A 6,877-nucleotide genomic window follows, 5' to 3' on the forward strand; every position below is an offset into this window, starting at 1 on the left:
TAACTATTATAAGGATCACACAACAATCTCTGAAGTTTAAAGCTAGATTTAATAATTAAAACAAAGATAAGTATATAGCAATTCTCAGTTACTGGGCAAGGCACTCATACACATCTATTTAGGCAAAGCAATATGGCAAACGTGCAATATAGATAATAGTCACCTCAGATTTCTTGACATCACGTGCCAAATGAATTCCATTTCACATTGTTATAACTTTTATATCACAGTTCACAGGATAACTGGGTAACAACAGTTTCCTCCTTCGAGGCGTCGACATGACCTAACTTTGTCTCCGGTTCGATAACTTGCCCTCATATACTAAACAAATTTCCAAGTAAGCTATCTACTTCTACACACAACAAAAGGTTGATTGGCTCACACCAATCAGTTACCAAGCCAACTAAACTCCAATCACCCCACAAGCACCTTCTCCCCGTCAGGCAGCATGCTTCACTCAATCAAGCATGACGCCGTCCACCCAAACTGGACCCCTTGTGAACCACACAATTATAGAACGTCACACATAACACTCTCCCCCTGAAAAAAGAATGTTTTACAGAGCTTCACAATGATATAGAAAACTTCTAAAATGCAGTAATACATATTTTATCAATTTCATACAAAAGTACAAATTATATACACACATTTTACCAAACAATCTTTGTCAACATATACAATTGTAGGATTTGTTTCCCTTCTGTACAAATGCAAACAATTCTTTTTTCAACACCATGCTTTTGTTCACATACTCATTGTTCATTTTCACACGTATACTGTTCTGTACTCCAAATACTGTAAGTACACTTCACGTAGTGAAACCTCTGGAAAGTGCGTCGGCGATGATATTATCCTTGCCCTTGATATGCATAATTTCCAGGTTGTATGTTTCTAAAGCAATGCTCCACCTCATCAGTCTCTGGTTCTTGTTCTTCATTCTGCTGACAAACACAAGTGGATTGTGGTCTGTGTATACTAACACTGGCCACACTGTTGTGCACACATATATGTCGAATTGTTCTAATGCCAATATTAGTCGAAGTGTCTCTTTCTCGATGGTGGAATAATTCTGTTGGTGTGTGTTAAACGTCCTACTGAAGTAACATATAGGGTGTTCAATACTAGTACTTTCTCACCAGGGCAAAATTCACGCTTGACTCCCTTTCTATCATACCATTCTTTCATCTTTTCATGGCTCGATTGTAAATTTGCCTTAGCTAACTCGCTTGCACTAATCAATCGTTCTTTGAAGTCGGACACATACTGCAAGATGTTTGTTTCTGAACTTTCATTCAACCATTTATCCTTTAGCAGTTTCAAAGGACCTCGCATCTGCCTTCCAAACACAACTCATAAGGACTGAACCCTAGCGAATCCTGCAGTTTCTCTGGATGCAAAAAGTACATAAGGAACTCCCTTATCCCAGTCCCTATCATGGTCCATACAGTACGATCTTAGCATGGTTTTAAAGGTCTGATGGAATCTCTCCAAAGCTCCCTGAGACTCTGGATGGTAAGGGCTGGATTTAAATTGTCTGACCCCTAACTCACACATATGACTTTCAAACTGACCCGACATGAAATTGGAACCCTGATCTGATTGCAATTCCTTTGGTAATCCAAATACTGTGAAAAACTTGGTTAAAGTCTCACAAATAGTGTTTGTCTTAATGTTCCGCAATGGAATGGCCTCAGGGAATCTTGTAGATGTACACATGGTTGTTAACAAAAACTTATTCCCTGATTTTGACTTTGGCAATGGCCCTACACAATCGATCAATACCCTACTGAATGGTTCCTCGAACACTGGAATGGGTTTTAAAGGGTACTTATGAATTGTTTGATTTGGCTTACCTACCAACTGGCAAGTGTGACAAGTTCTACAGTATTCCCCCTTACATCATTTTGTAAACCTGGCCAACAGAAATGGTTCAACAACTTCTGGTAAGTTTTGTTAACACCTAAGTGGCCTGCTAACAGTGAATCATGCGCTAGACTGAGGATTTCCTCACGATAACACTGGTACTACAACTTGATGTTGAACACGCCAAACCCATCTGCAGGAACGTCTGGCGGTCTCCACTTTCTCATCAAAATATCCAAATCCAAGTAATACCCCACAGGTATATTCTCTATCTTCTTCACAGACAAAGCCATTTGTCTAAACTTTACCTACTCACTATCAGCCTTTTGCTTCTGAATCAGTTCCCCTCTAGACCACACACCTCTAAATTCATCATCATCTTGTGATTCTACACCAGGATCCATAACTTGCTTAGCTCCTACATCATCCAAACCACACATAAAAGTTTCTGACAAATCTACATGGCCTTCTTCAACTGGCAGATCTATTTCCTCTGACTGAACTTCAACTGGCAATTCTACATTCTCTGACTGAACTTCATTCCTAGCCATAGCTCTAGTAACAGCACATGCGGGGTATAAATCAGTGCTTTTTACCATGTCCTGATCCAGCTGTGTCTGAACTTTCATCACTAACTGAATCCACAGAAATCGTAGGTTCACACATAGTAGGGTCAGCGCTGATTACTGAAACCTTAGCTTTAACCTCACCTCCAGCTAGATCATTTCCTAACAAAACATCAAACACCAGACACCGGAAGTTGTGATCTAACTCCTACAACAACTGTTCCCGAAACAAGTTCTGACTTAAACTCGACAGTATGGAGAGGAACATGGACAACACCACATTCTATACCTTGCATGAGTACACTTGTTCCTGTATAAGTTTCTTCTGATAGAGGAACTATACCTTCCAGTAGGAGAGTTTGTAATGCACCTGTATCCCTGAGAATAGTGACTGCCTTTGGATCGCCGCTGCCTATCATGATCTCACCTTTAGACATGAAAGAATCGTAAGTTGACTTAGACCTATCAATTTTCACTTCATCCTTGGACTCAACAACAGGTATGTCCTGACTGAGTAAACAACTAGGTGTCTTACTAAACACTGCGGCGCAACCATGACCTTGGGGTCCCCCACTCTGAGTTTGATTTTTCCTACCAATACCATAGCTACCATGTCCGTTTTCCAGACTACCTGAGTTACTAGCTAAGTGAGATTTACCACTGTAACCTTGGTTACCACCATGACCTCTAGAATAACCGCTACGCTGACCTTGCAACTGCTGACCTTGAAATTGCTGACCTTGAAATTGCTGACCTTGAAATTGCTGATCCCGACCAGAATTGTAATTGGAATAACCCGTGAATGACTGACCACGACTTTGTCCACCATTATTCACAGACTTGTGATCGGACTGACCCTGACACGATTGAACATAGGATGAGCGACCACAACCATAGCTTTGGTAACTGGACTGAAATTTTCGATCTCGATAATTGTTGCCACTACCACGACCTCCGCCATGATAATCTCTAGACTGAAAATCCCTTGAAAATACACTTTTGTGAGTGAGTGTGTACCTATCTGCTAACGTAGCCGCTTCCCGACACGTTTATTATTTACATCATGCTCATCCAAATACACCTTCACATCAGTTGAACTACACCTTTTGAGCTCTTCAATCAACATTAATTGCTTCAGTTTGTCATAGTTTCCACCTACCTTCTCGGATGCACACCATCTGTCACAATTAGTCTCCTTGACCATACAAAACTCAACATGGGTTTGATTTTCAATTTGTTTTGTAATTTCTGAACTTTTGCCTATATGCCTCTGGAACAAGTTCGTAAGCGCTTAAAATGGCTTGTTTAACAACTTCATACTCTGAACTTTCCTCCACAGATAAAGCTGCATAGGCCTGCTGAGCCTTACCCACTAGCCCACTTTGTAATAAAGTAGTCCAACAATGTCTAGCCCACTTTGTAATAAAGTAGTCCAACAATGTCTAGCCCACTTTGTAATAAAGTAGTCCAACAATGTCTAGCCCACTTTGTAATAAAGTAGTCCAACAATGTCTAGGCCACTTTGTAATAAAGTAGTCCAACAATGTCTAGCCCACTTTGTAATAAAGTAGTCCAACAATGTCTAGGCCACTTTGTCATAAAGTAGTCCAACAATGTCTAGGCCACTTTAAATTTGTTGCTGTCTTTTCAAAATGAGCAAAATAAGTGTCTATTTCACTTTCGCGAAAGCGAGGAACAAATCTAATAAATTGGGCAATGTTCTCTTCCTGTTCAACAAATCTACTTCTAGTCCTCCCTTATTCACACCCTCTGCTTAGTTTTTCCATCTCGCGCTCATGCTCCCGCTGTTTTTCTTGTCTTTCAAGCTCATACCTCTCACGTTCAAACTCACGTTCTTTCTCCACATATTCTTGTTTTTCTCTCTATATTTCTCTCTTTACTTTCAGCAATTCTATTTCCTAGTTCTATGGATGAACAACTTCTTTATTACAATTAGTGCGACGTTTCGGTGTAGATCCTAACACCGAAACGACGCACTAATTGTAATAAAGAAGTTGTTCATCCATAGAACTCGTCTTACTTCATCACTCCAACTTCTAAATGCCACTGAAAGAAATTTTATTTCCCTGTCAAATTGTATCTTAGCAACTTTCTCACTCTCAAATACATCCAGGGGGCACGGGTGGCCCAGTCGTCTAAGGCGCCGCGATTCGCTGTGGAGAGATTCGTCCCTTGGGCACGCCAGAAACCTATGATTGTGGATTCGAATCCCGGTTCGCTCCGATTATGTTTCTAGGTTTGTCAGCACCATACCCTTGCTCGTGGGTTTCACCGAAGTGGTAAACGTCTGAGACCTGCATCACTTCGGGCTTTCCTCCTACATTAAGCTGACATGCCGTTATATGACTGGAATACTGTTAAAAGCGGCGTTAAAAGCCAACTCACTCACTCACTCACTCAAATACATCCAATGTGTCTTTCTCCTGAACTACGTTTTTGCAAACTAATTCTCCCAACATTACTTTCTGAATGACATCTTTTTTTAACTGTCTCATCTATTCTAATGTCGTGATACTCAGCTACTTGCTGAAGCTCTGCCTTTGACAAGGTTTTAAATTTGGTTTGAGTGACTGATTGCATAAACTCACTAGGTATAAAACTCATGATGCTACTGACATGATATACATGTATGACACATACAAAAACAAGATTGTTGTGATCTTCAGGACTTTTCTTTTTGAATAATGATTATAGGAGGGGAGTAAATAATACAAATATGCTTCCCACTTACAATTTAACCCCTTATGATTTAAAGAGGTTCATAAATCGACGAGCCCCCATTTGTTACGTGCGGTATGAACGGCAGGGGTTCCCGCTAATACCACAAATAACTATTACAAGGATCACACAACAATCTCTGAAGTTTAAAGCTAGATTTAATAATTAAAACAAAGATAAGTATATAACAATTCTCAGTTACTGGGCAAGGCACTCATACACATCTATTTAGGCAAAGCAATATGGCAAACGTGCAATATAGATAATAGTCACCTCAGATTTCTTGACATCACGTGCCCAATGAATTCCATTTCACATTGTTCCAACTTATTTATCACAGTTCTAACTTCTAACTTTGTCTCCGGACATAACGCTGGGCTGTACTGCCCTCGTTCAGTTAAACCATATTTCTCCCTCTCCAATTATTTTTCCATCCCCCTTTCTGTTCGATAACTTGCCCTCATATAGTAAACAAATTTCCAAGTAAGCTATCTACTTCAGCACACAACAAAAGTGAACAACAGTGAATTGAAAAAGTTTCCAAGGACTCCAAACTATACATGACTTGCATTATTCCATCAATCTTCAAAGTAATGAGAACTTAAATTTCCACATTCATTCTTGGCATTCTGTTACGTTTGGTACCGTATGAACGGCAGGGGTTCCCGCTAATACCACAAATAACTATTACAAGGATCACACAACAATCTCTGAAGTTTAAAGCTAGATTTAATAATTAAAACAAAGATAAGTATATAACAATTCTCAGTTACTGGGCAAGGCACTCATACACATCTATTTAACCAAAGCAATATGGCAAACGTGCAATATAGATAATAGTCACCTCAGATTTCTTGACATCACGTGCCCAATGAATTCCATTTCACATTGTTCCAACTTATTTATCACAGTTCTAACTTCTAACTTTGTCTCCGGACATAACGCTGGGCTGTACTGCCCTCGTTCAGTTAAACCATATTTCTCCCTCTCCAATTATTTTTCCATCCCCCTTTCTGTTCGATAACTTGCCCTCATATAGTAAACAAATTTCCAAGTAAGCTATCTACTTCAGCACACAACAAAAGTGAACAACAGTGAATTGAAAAAGTTTCCAAGGACTCCAAACTATACATGACTTGCATTATTCCATCAATCTTCGAAGTAATGAGAACTTAAATTTCCACATTCATTCTTGGCATTCTGTTACGTTTGGTACCGTATGAACGGCAGGGGTTCCCGCTAATACCACAAATAACTATAATAAGGATCACACATCAATCTCTGAAGTTTAAAGCTAGATTTAATAATTAAAACAAAGATAAGTATATAACAATTCTCAGTTACTGGGCAAGGCACTCATACACATCTATTTTGGCAAAGCAATATGGCAAATGTGCAATATAGATAGTAGTCACCTCAGATTTCTTGACATCACGTGCCAAATGAATTCAACTTCACGTTGTTCCAACTTTTATATCACAGTTCACAGGATAACTGGGTAACAACAGTTTCCTCCTTTGAGGCGTCGACATGACCTTCTAACTTTGTCTCCGGACATAACGCTGGGCTGAACTGCCCTCATTCAGTTAAACCATATTTCTCCCTCTCCAATTCTTTTTCTTTCCCCCTTTCCGTTCGATAACTTGCCCTCAAAAAGTAAACAAATTTCCAAGTAAGCTATCTACTTCAGCACACAACAAAAGGTTGAT

This window comes from Haliotis cracherodii, unplaced genomic scaffold (assembly GCF_022045235.1).
Source record: "Haliotis cracherodii isolate W230 unplaced genomic scaffold, xgHalCrac1.p SCAF_4, whole genome shotgun sequence".
Taxonomy (NCBI): Eukaryota; Metazoa; Mollusca; class Gastropoda; order Lepetellida; family Haliotidae; genus Haliotis; species Haliotis cracherodii.